The sequence below is a fragment of the Henckelia pumila genome, chromosome 4 (assembly GCF_033568475.1).
Source record: "Henckelia pumila isolate YLH828 chromosome 4, ASM3356847v2, whole genome shotgun sequence".
In the NCBI taxonomy this organism is placed as follows: Eukaryota; Viridiplantae; Streptophyta; class Magnoliopsida; order Lamiales; family Gesneriaceae; genus Henckelia; species Henckelia pumila.
The window spans coordinates 197946470-197958452 of record NC_133123.1 but is presented as its reverse complement, the minus strand read 5'-3'; the positions used below and the strand labels follow the sequence as shown (position 1 = coordinate 197958452).

At 39.3% G+C, this 11983-nt stretch overlaps 1 non-coding gene across 1 annotated transcript; it reads left to right on the top strand.

The window, feature by feature from the left end:
- Window positions 1-6228: 6228 nt before the first annotated feature.
- LOC140869945 (small nucleolar RNA R71) lies at window positions 6229-6334 on the top strand. The gene has a single exon (XR_012146933.1). It is a non-coding gene; the product is annotated as a small nucleolar RNA R71 (small nucleolar RNA).
- The last annotated feature ends 5649 nt before the right edge of the window (window positions 6335-11983 follow it).

Sequence of the window (11983 nt, the reverse complement as noted above, 5' to 3'; positions counted from 1 at the left end):
TGTAATCCTGGATTATGTGTCCGAGATCCATGGACTTGCCCGTGACAATAGAATATACCAATGCAGCCCTCTCCTGTGTGACAGTGGTGGTATGATCAGATGGTAAGAGCCTAGCTGCCACAAAAGAATGCCACCCTTTCTCGATACTCAGCAAATCAGCCTTGGCAAAAGACATGTTGCCCTTCGAATTCACCTTCCATTCAGTACCCTCTCGACATATACGCTCACAGATTTCTTCAAATTCTTGCTGATCACTAGTATACTCCGCATACTCGTCGTGCAAAATCATGGGCATTGTATACAAAGTATTGATGGTGTGTGCATCAAACGCCACCAACTTACCTCTCACCAACACACGCAAATGTTCGTTCTTTGCCTTTAAATTTGCATAGAATTCTCTAACCACTGGAACAACCGCATCCCTCGGTTGTTTCATGAAATTTAGCCACTGTCTTGCCTCACACATCTCTCGCACGGCATGAACGCTCCTGCTTAGATCAAAACCGCGTTCTTTCACCAAAGTTTTTGCCAACATCGCAGTATAATGAGCGGCAGCCGCCTCATCCACGAATCTATTATCCGAAACATCCACCGATGAAGATGAGGCAGCTTGTTTTTGTTTTCATTTAGGCCCCATATCAAACACTTGGCATGCAAACAATTTCTCAACACTTCAAAACTCAACTACAACCAACACACTCCCAACTATAACCAATAAATCAATTCAATAGGCACCCAACAACACCACGGAAATCAATTGAATCACTTTCCACAATAATCCCCAAATTTTCGAAATAAAAGTGTGGTTTAAGCCAAGTACCTCAATTTTCAATAGCTTTGGGCGCGTAGAGGTGCAAAAACCTTGTAAGATTGCAAATACAACTCCAAAAGACCTTCAATTTCGAATTCACAATAGTAATCAAATAACAAAATCCAAAATTCCCACCGATGAGGAACCCTAACTTCGAATTTGGGGAGATTTCTTTTAGACAAATGAGATGTAAAACCCACAAATTGAAGTTCCAATCACAAATACGGGACGATTTCAGCCTTAGTGTCAGGAATGGAGATTTTCGAAGTGAGATAGAATCTTGGATGGAAAGAAGGCCGAACGGGTCTGTCAAAGAATGATAAAAGTCGTGACTTATAAATCACAGAGCGCGGGTGCGTTGATTTCAGGGCGCGGGTGCGCCGCGTGTCATGCCATTTGAGCGCGGGGGCGCTGTCTTCCGAGCGCGGGTGCGCTATATTGCCTACCAAAAGTCCAAAGTTTATGCCTATTTGTGCGCGGGTGCACTGTATCTCGTCCAAAATTTTTCAAGTTTCTACTACCCGCGCCCTCCTGTAGCACGGGTGCGCCCTGTGTTGCTTCAAATTGTCCAAGTTTCTCCCACATTGGGCACGGGTGCGCGGGCAGGTGAGCGCGGGTGCGCTGTCTCGAAAAATCTTTACTAAAAGTTTCTGCCACTTTGGGCGCGGGGGCGCCCTCCTGAAGCGCGGGAGCGCCCTGAAAAATAAATATAAATTAAATTAATTAAGAAAACAAGATAACACTAAAAATAAACACTAAAACGACAAAAAGAAAAATAAAAACTAAAAATAACGCGAGAATAATAAAATTTTGGGTTGTCTCCCAAAAAGTGCTTGGTTTAATGTCGTCATCCCGACTTTCCTGGTGCTTTTACAACGGCTCGATCAATGCATCTTTCTCAATGTTCCGCACTTCATTGCCAAAATAATGTTTCAATCTCTGCCCATTGACTTGAAAAGTTTGGCCATCATGACAACTCAGTTCAATAGCTCCATAGGGATGCACTTTCACCAAGGTGAACGGACCAGACCATCTCGATTTCAACTTACCTGGAAATAATCTGAGACGAGAATTAAACAATAATACATGCTGTCCAGGCTCGAATTCTCTCTTCAGTAATAATTTGTCATGCCAATTTTTGGTCTGTTCTTTGTAGAGCTTGGCATTTTCGTATGAATGATTACGAAACTCTTCGATCTCATGCAACTGCAACATTCGCTCTTTTCCAGCAGCTTTCATATCAAAATTCAACTTTTTCACCGCCCAATACGCTCGATGCTCTAACTCCACTGGCAGATGGCATGCTTTACCAAAGACCAACCTGTATGGCAACATGCCAATAGGAGTTTTGAACGCGGTCCGGTATGCCCATAGTGCATCATCCAACTTGATTGTCCAATCCTTCCGGTTCGTGTTGACAGTCTTTTCCAGAATTTGCTTAATTTCCTGGTTGGATATTTCATCTTGCCCATTTGTTTGCGGATAGTATGCACACGCCACTTTATGCCTAACACCATATTTTGTCAGTAATGAATTAAAGATTTTATTGCAAAAATGCGTACCTTCATCACTGATAATGGCCCTTGGAGTTCCAAACCTCGTGAAAATATTTTTCTGCACAAACTGCACCACTACACGAGCATCATTAGTGGGGGTGGCGATTGCTTCCACCCATTTCGAAACATAATCAACAGCCAATAAAATATAAGATTGTCCAAAGGATATAGGAAATGGTCCCATAAAATCAATACCCCACACATCAAATAATTCAACCTCTAAAATATTTGTGAGAGGTAATTCATGACGCCTAGATATATTTCCCATCCTTTGACATCTATCACATGATTTTACCAAGGTATAACTGTCTTTGAATAAATTTGGCCAATAAAAACCAGACTGAAGTACCTTGGCGGATGTCCGTGTGGCTCCAAAGTGACCACCATACGGTGCAGAATGACATTGTTCCAAAATTTCTTTTGCTTCAGCTTCATCTACACATCTCCTTATCACTTGGTCCGAACACTTCTTGTACACAAACGGATCATCCCACAGATAAAACTTGACATCATGGAAAAAAAATTTCCTTTGGTGATGATTAAGATCTGGAGGCAAAACACCACAAGAAAGAAAATTAGCAAAGTCATCAAACCAAGGAAGTTTAGAATTTACCTCAAAAAATGCTCATCAGGAAATTGCTCCTTGATGAGTTCATGTTCAACTTTTCCTTCCAACTCCAAGCGAGACAGATGATCTGCCACCAAATTCTCACTCCCTTTCTTGTCTCTAATTTCAAAATCAAACTCTTGTAGTAAGAGTATCCACCGAATCAATTTTGGCTTGGCATCCTTCTTGGCAAAGAGATAACGAATAGCTGCATGGTCAGTATAAACAATTACTTTTGAGCCTATGAGATACAACCTGAATTTGTCGAAGGAGAACACCACATCCAGCATCTCTTTTTCAGTAGTAGTGTAATTCTGTTGTGCTCCATCAAGAGTGCGGCTGGCATAGTAAATCGCCTGAAACATCTTATCTCTTCTTTGCCCCAAAATTGCTCCCACAGCATAATCGCTGGCATCACACATCACTTCAAACGGCTCTTTCCAGTCAGGCACAATCATAATAGGTGCAGAAATTAGTGCCTCCTTGATCTTTGTGAATGCCTGCAAACACGCATCATCAAAAATAAAATATGTATCTTTTTCTAACAAATTACATAAGGGCTTAGTAATTTTAGAAAAATCTCTAATAAAGCTACGATAAAACCCGGCGTGTCCCAAGAAGCTTCTAATGGCTTTCATATTATTTGGCGGTGGAAGCTTTTCAATTGCAACCACTTTTGCTCGATCCACCTCAAGCCCATTAGATGACACTTTATGCCCAAGTACTATTCCTTCTTGCACCATGAAGTGACATTTTTTCCAGTTAAGCACTAGATTTTTCTCTTGACAATGCTGCTAAACAAGGGTCAGATTGTGCAAAAAATGATCAAAAGAAGACCCAAACACAGAAAAATCATCCATAAAAATTTCCATGACTTCTTCCATCATGTCAGAAAAAATTGTCATCATGCACCGCTGAAAAGTAGCCGGTGCATTACACAAACCAAATGACATTCTCCTAAAAGCATAAGTACCATAGGAAGAGGAAAATGATCTTTCCTAGTAGCCTTATTCAACCTTGTATAATCAATACAAACTCTCCAACCAGTAACAGTACGAGTCAAAATCAACTCGTTTTTCTCATTTTTTACCACAGTCATACCTCTTTTTTTTGGCACAACCTGTACTGGCGACACCCAAGAACTGTCAGATATAGCATAAATAATACCAGCATTCAATAATTTCAACACCTCAGCTTTTACTACTTCTTTCATCGTAGGATTTAATCTCCTTTGATGATCAACATAAGGACTATATGAATCCTCCATTAAAATCTTATGCATGCAAATATTGGGACTAATTCCCTTGATATCAGAAATTGACCAACCCAAAGCAGATTTAAATTTTCTCAAAACTCTTAATAATTTATCATTTTCATCATGAGTGAGAGAGGATGAAATAATTACCGGGTTAGTCGAATTTTCTCCCAAAAATGCATAACATAAATGACCAGGCAGTTCTTTCAATTCAGGAGCAGAAACTGGTACCTCTTTGCTGACTTCCTCAGGTAATGCTTCAATTTTTTCTTGGCCATCTTTTTCCTTTGGCAAACTTTCAAGAGCAAGAAATTGCTCTCTAAGTTCCCAATCCTCCACATCAAACTGCTTCACAGAATTAATTAAACACCTAGCCAATGCGTCCTCCAACTCCATTCCTGCACAAAAATTATTCTCATAAGAATTAGATAAATCAATGCGATTACAAGAATGTACCTCATCTTGGTATTTCATGGTTTTATAGATATTGAATGTGACAGCTTCACTACCAACTCGTAGAGTTAGTTCACCCTCCTGCACATCAATTAACGCTCTGCCAGTTGCCAAGAATGGTCTCCCCAAAATTAGAGGGACATCTTGATCTTCTTCCATATCAAGCACTACAAAGTCAGCAGGAAAAATAAACTTATCTACTTTTACCAAAACGTATTCCACAATTCCTCGAGGATATGTCAGAGAACGGTCTGCCAACTGTAGAGTAATTGTGGTTGATTTCACCTCGCCAAGCTCCAACGACCTGAAAATAGACAAAGGCATTAAATTAATACTTGCACCTAAATCACATAATGCCCTATTAACAGTCGCACCACCAATAATACAAGGAATAGTAAAACTCCTTGGATCTTTCAATTTCTGTGGCAGTTTCTTTTGTAGGATGGCACTGCACTCCTCAGTCAACTTCACTGTTTCAAACTCTTCAAGCTTTCTCTTCCTCGCCGTCACATCCTTCATGAATTTCGTGTAGTGTGGCATCTGCTCCAAAGCATCAGCGAATGGAATATTTATATGAATTTTCTTGAAGATGTCAAGAAACTTTGAAAACTTCTCATCCAACGCTTTCTTCTTGAATCGCTGAGGATATGGCAGAACAGCTTTTGGCACAGGCGGTTTCTCAGGAACAACTGTAGACTTGCTAGAATTTTCGCTATCAGAATTTTTGGACTCCACCACAATCTCTTCAATTTCCTCATCATCCACTGCCTTTGGGTTATCAGTCCCAAGTTCTGTACCACTTCTAAGAGTAACAGCCTTGCATTTCTCCCTAGGATTAACCTCAGTATTGCTAGAAAATACACCTGTCTGCTGATTATTCAATGCATTCGCCAGTTGACCAATTTGTGTTTCAAGATTTTTCATAGAAGCGCTCACATTGGTCAAGTGTGTCTCCATACTATCAAGCCTATTTTCATTCCTTTTAAATCTTGTGGATGATTCTGCAATATAATTACTCACCAAATCTTCCAACGATGCCTTACCTTCACCATTCTGAGTATTGAACCCCGGTGGAGGATTCAACACATTCTTATTGTTTGCATAGGAAAAATTCTCATGATTACGCAAACTAGGATGATACTGATTGGGTACAGGATTACCTCGATAGTTGTTGTAATTCCTGTTGTTCACATATTGAGCTTGCTCCACACTCTCAAATCCATCAGCAGAATTTACGGCAGTCGCCAGCGATGCTGTCTCATTAGAACTTTGATTCCCTTTGGTCAGTGCATCCAACTGTGTAGAAATAGTAGCCATCTGAGCAGTCAAAGCAGTGAATGCATCAACCTCATGAATTCCAGCAGGCTTCTTTATTGCAGATCTCTCACTCGGCCACTGATAACCGTTAACTGTCATTTGCTCAAGCATCTCATAAGCCTGTTCAGGAAATTTAGAAAATATTGAACCTCCAGCTGCAGCATCCACAGAAATACGAGTTGGTCCATTCAAACCATTGTAGAATAACTCAATCTGTTCCCAGTCTGGAAAATTATGGTTTGGACACTTCCTAAGCAACTCCTTGCACCACTCCCAAGCTTCATACAATTGCTCAAAATCTTGCTGTTTGAATGTAGTGATCTCTATTTTCAACTGAGCCAACTTAGCCGGCGGGAAATACTTAGCCAAAAATTTGGAAGCCATATCATCCCATGTAGTGGTACTCCCAAGAGGTAGTGATTGCAACCAACTACGAGCATTGTCCCTAAGAGAGAACGGGAAAAATCGTAGTTTGATGGTGTCCTCAGTAACACCATGAATCTTTACTGTGTCAGAAATCTCTAGAAAAGTACGCAGATGCAGATTTGGATCTTCAGTAGCAGCACCCCTGAAATGATTCTGCTGTACCATATTAATCACAGCTGGCTTCAACTCAAAATTATTCGTCGTGATGTTCTGCCGAGCTATCCCAGAATAATGAGTATTGATCACCGGTCGAAAGTGATCTCTGATCGGCACTGGAGCATTATTGACAGCTCTTTCCCTTTCTTCAGCCATTTGTTGCAACTCTTCTCTTCTAGCTTTTCTCAAAGCTTTAGCAGTTTTCTCGATTTCCGGATCAAAGAGCAGTGAGTCGTAACTTTGGCTTTTTTGCATAAACTGCATAGACAGGAAAAATTTAAAATTAGAACCAACAAAATAAAATAAAAATGCTCTAAATCAAAATTAAGACTAATTATCACAATTTAATATAAATCAAATAAAATTCAATCCCCGACAACGGCGCCAAAAACTTGTTGCATGTTTTTCGCTCGCAAGCGCACGATATCAAGTTATAATATAGGAATTAAGTCCAAGTCGATCCCACGGAGAATGAATAAATGATATTATATCAAATATTTGCAACTAATCAATCCTAATCCTATGTAGAGCTAAGAAAGTGGTTTGATTTTTATGAAACTAAAATTTGCAATAAATAAAATTAAATAACCACGAGTTCACGAGAGAGAAATTCAATAAGCGATAAATGCTAGAGGTTCAACTTCACTTGACTGTCCACCACAACTTATTTCTAATGATTGTTCAATTATAAAATCTTCTAGTTTATCAGCCAAGAATCTCTATTATTTTCTACTACCTCTCTCGAGTGTCAAGCAGAAATTCGTATTCAATAGCAAACTCAATATCTCTATCTAAGTTCAACTATTAAATCCGGTAAATAGCACAAGAATTCTTCTATTGACTTCTATGGAGTTATATGCCTCTCGAACAATATAAACACCAAAGATGTATTTTCCTATGTCGTATTCAAAATCTCCTCTCTCGAGTGATAGATTCTAAATAAAATATCATTCAATCTATGACCAGTAAATTGAAAGCATTAAAATCAAGATAACACAAATAAACTGTACGAATAAATTTAAATATATAAATCAAAATATCTCAATCATGATTTCCAGTCAAGATCCGTTTACCTCTAGACTAAGAAATTAGTTCATAACGCAATTCAAAATCAAATAACACATGTTTTTCCAACAATCCATAAACTAAGAAAAATAGAATTCAAAGAGAAACTAGAATGAATTAGAATGAAGCTTCTCCGTCGTCGGATGCCGCCGTCTTCCGTCTTCGTACCGAATTCTCGAGCTCTTGTGCAATCCAAAACTCTCAATAGCCGTCCGTATGCTCTGAAAACTTCCTAAACCCTCGTATATTCCGAATAAGTTGTAAAAATCCTTTTTAAAACCCGATTAGAGACTTTCCAAATTTTAGGAGACTACGCAGCGCGGGTGCGCTCTTCATCGGCACGGGTGCGCCGCGATTAATACATGATAGCGCGGGTGCACTGCTGAATGGGCGCGGGGGCTCCATACGGTACCACAATTCTTCGAAAATTTCTTACAGGGCGCGGGTGCGCCGGGCATGGGAGCGGGTGTGCTGTCTCTTCTTCATCTTTTCTTCTTTAATTTCTTATTCCATCATTTTTTACTTCATTTTCTCAAAAAAAATTGATTGTCACCTAAATTCCTGCAACTACACAAATGACAAGAAAATACGCATAACATCGCTCAAAACAAAACAAAAGCCAAGCTAATTCATATAAAATATAAGTGCAAAAATTGCACTTATGAGTAATGCAGGTGCGATCTTTAGCAACTCCCCAGGCTCAGTAAGTAGCTCATCATCATCCTTCTCAATCTCTTGAGATAGAATCATGGCATAAATCAGAGAAGGATATGGCAGCTTCAGGGTCGGTTGAGCACAATCTGCAAAGGCCATGACTGTGTCAAACACCAGTCGGCCATAATTGAAGTCTGCTCCTAACCCAATGGCGAATAAAACTGGAGCCTGATGTTTGGTAACCACAGTTGAATTCCCGGAAGGAGTCCAGGTCTTCACGAAATTCTTGTGCAAAAAAAAGTACAGAGAAGTGAGTTTCGCAGCCTGCAACTTCTTAGGGTGAGCTGGAAAAATAATTGCTTGACCTCCTGTGATGACAGATGTCATCTCATCCATGGTAGGCAGTGTCGCATCATCAATAAAAGGTGTATGGTGAAAGCCATTGATGATAGCAGGACTAAAAGAGAAAATCTGTCCACGTACATACACTTTCTCATACTTCATGTACCTTGGATCCTTCACAGCTTCAGTGAGATTGCAGTAAAATTCTCTAACAATTTTCCTGCAATATGGACCAGCTGTAGTGACTGTGGCAAGCAGATTTCTTACCTCAAAAAATCTGACCATATTCTGAGCTCCGTAGCTCTCCACATCAATATTGTGTTCCTCCAGGAACTCTCGGTCATCATTCTTGTCCCAACAATCTGCAATATCCTTGGAATAAAAAGCAGAAGAATAAGACTCATTTACTCGATATTCTTCGCCTAAGGTGTTGTCCAAGGTATCGGCAACACCTTCCTCAACATCCTCTTCCTCATCCTCAGAGTCATCAGATTCTGACTCTTCAACCAATTCTTTTTCAGCATCTGAGCCTTCACTCGAATCAGAGCTGGAACTATCAGAGGGATGTGGGCGGTTATCAGCGAATTCTTGAAGCATCTCTTCATCAGGTTCTTCATCGGATTTATGAGTGACAGCTTCAACAGCAGGCTTCTTGCTTTTGGACTTTTTCATCTTGGTCATGAACTGGGCTATTAAAGTTTCCTCATCATCAGAGAAAATAAGAGCAGCAGATGATGGTTCCTCAACAGTAGGAATAGATTCAGATGCATCTTTCTCGATATCAGCAGCAATCGATGGAGTTTCTAACTCTGTGGAATCCTTATCAGAGGAATCATCTGCTGATTTGCTTTCAGCAGCAAAAGGAACCGGAATAGCTTCTCCAGAAGGTTCCTGGGTACTCGATTTTCCCCTTCTTCGGCGTACTAGCTTGAAATCTTCATCAGAGCTTTCATCTCCAGAGGTAAACTCAGTTTCCACCAGAGATGGTCTTGATGGTTAACCCTTTCCACGGAATCTTTTTGATGCAGTGAAGTCAGGATTGTAGCCTGCCTGACGCTTGGAACGACGGGTCAAGGGTTTCGTGGGTAGTACCTTGTTTAAAACAGCCCTGTATGGTAACTTATCCACATCAAGTGCATTGCCAGGCTCTCCAGGTGCGATAATGTCCAGAGGCACAGGTTCCTCGGCAATAGGAACGATGGCTTGCTCGATCATGGGGTGTGGTGACTGAGGTGTTGTAACACCTTCAGTAGAATCCTTAGAAAATCCCATATCCGATCGAATATCTTGAGGATCAAAACCTTTTCCTGCCATTTAAATTTTACGAGAGTGAAAATCAGAGAGGAAATTAGGGCAATATGTGAGCAGAGGCTATGAAAATAAGGAGAAGTGAGGATTAATGCAAGGAAATAATGTATTTCCAAAAACAGATAAATACCCAAATATATAAATCACTCAACCTTTCCTATCCTCACTCGTATTTACAGCCTTTCTAACGGTAAGAAAATCCCAACGGTAACAAATCCTAATCCTATCGGCACTCAATTCGATTAGGAAACAAATCTCTTTAATTTTCACCGATAATCTAGGCCCAAATATTTCACCAAATATTTCCAATTTTAACTCCTCATCAGAATATAACACCACTAAAACAAAATCCAATCCCATTCAAATTCAAAAATTCAGAGGATAGGGAAAAATTCAAAATTTTTGTTTGATCAGAATTCATAACCTTTTGGCGCAAGATATTCACCAAAAAAATATGCATGTCCTGATTATGTCTAAAACAAAGTGTGACAGAATAAAAATGCAAGCATATGCAAAAATTATATGTTGACATAATGATGTGTTTTCAACGATGTTGGCAACATCTTTCAGCAACACTTCAGGATTCCGAAAAAATATTTAGTATCCAATTCATTATTACAGAAGTAGTAGCCTGCACACTAAAGAAACGATCTTCAAAGGACCCCTTTAGGTAGCTTTTTCCATTTGCTTCTGATTATCAATCAAATTTGATGATTGACTCACTTCAAGTTTAATCATTCTTGTTCTTTTGTGATTCTGATTTTGCAAAGTCACTTTTTATTTGGGACAAGATCATGGAATACACGAACGTCCCTCCACTATTTCGTGACTTAGTCAGAACTCTTCTTCAATTAATCCACATTAAACTGTAAAACAATTTGCACAGAATCCTGAGTGAAAACTAATAGATGGTTACAAAGTATCCAACACATCATAAAACAAAATGAATTCATGAATGCAATATGCCTAAAATCCTAAAAATGCACATGCATGAAAAGGTGTTGTCACAGGGTGTTGGCAACACTCCTGACAACATCTCGGTTCTATCTATAATGCACACATACTAAGAGACTTCCTTAGACTGAAGAATCTCTCAAAATCCAAAACTTTTGTGAATATATCAGCTAATTGGTTATTTGTTCCAACAAACTCAATTAAGATCATGTTTTTCTCGACCAAATCTCGAATGAAATGATGTCTAATGTCAATGTGTTTGGTTCGAGAGTGTTGTACTGGATTTTTGGATATATCCATGGCACTAGAATTATCACAGTACACAATAGGAGTATCACTCTTAACACCATAATCATTTAGCATTTGATTCATCCAAAGGAGTTGTGAGCAACAACTACCAACAGCAATATACTCAGACTCGGCAGTAGAAAGTGAAACACAGTTTTGTTTCTTATTATACCAAGACACTAAGTTATTCCCCAAGTAAAAACATCCTCCCGAAGTGCTCTTTATCTCATCTAAATCCCCAGCCCAATCAGCATCACTAAACCCTACCAAATTCAAATTGGTTTCTTTAGTGTACCACAAACCCAAATTCAAAGTACCTGCCACATATTTCAGTATACGTTTCACGGCCTTTAGGTGAGTAATTTTTGGGTTAGACTGGTATCTAGCACATAGACAAACACTATACATGATATCAGGTCTAGTAGCACTTAAATACAAAAGACTACTAATCATGCTTCTGTAGAGGGTATTGTCAACACCTTCGGCAACATCCTCCCTAGACAGTTTTTCATTAGACCCCATAGGTGTGCGCATGTGTTTAGTGTTGTCATTCAGAAACTTTTTCACCAAATTTTTAGCATACTTGCTTTGACACAAAAATATACCATCATGCATTTGTTTTACTTGCAATCCCAAGAAATAAGTTAACTCACCAACCATGCTCATTTCAAATGTAGAAGACATGCACTACACAAAATCATCAACAAGTTTGTCATTTGAAGCACAAAAGATTATATCATCTACATAAATTTGGCAAATTAAGATATTACCTTGAGACTTTTGCACAAATA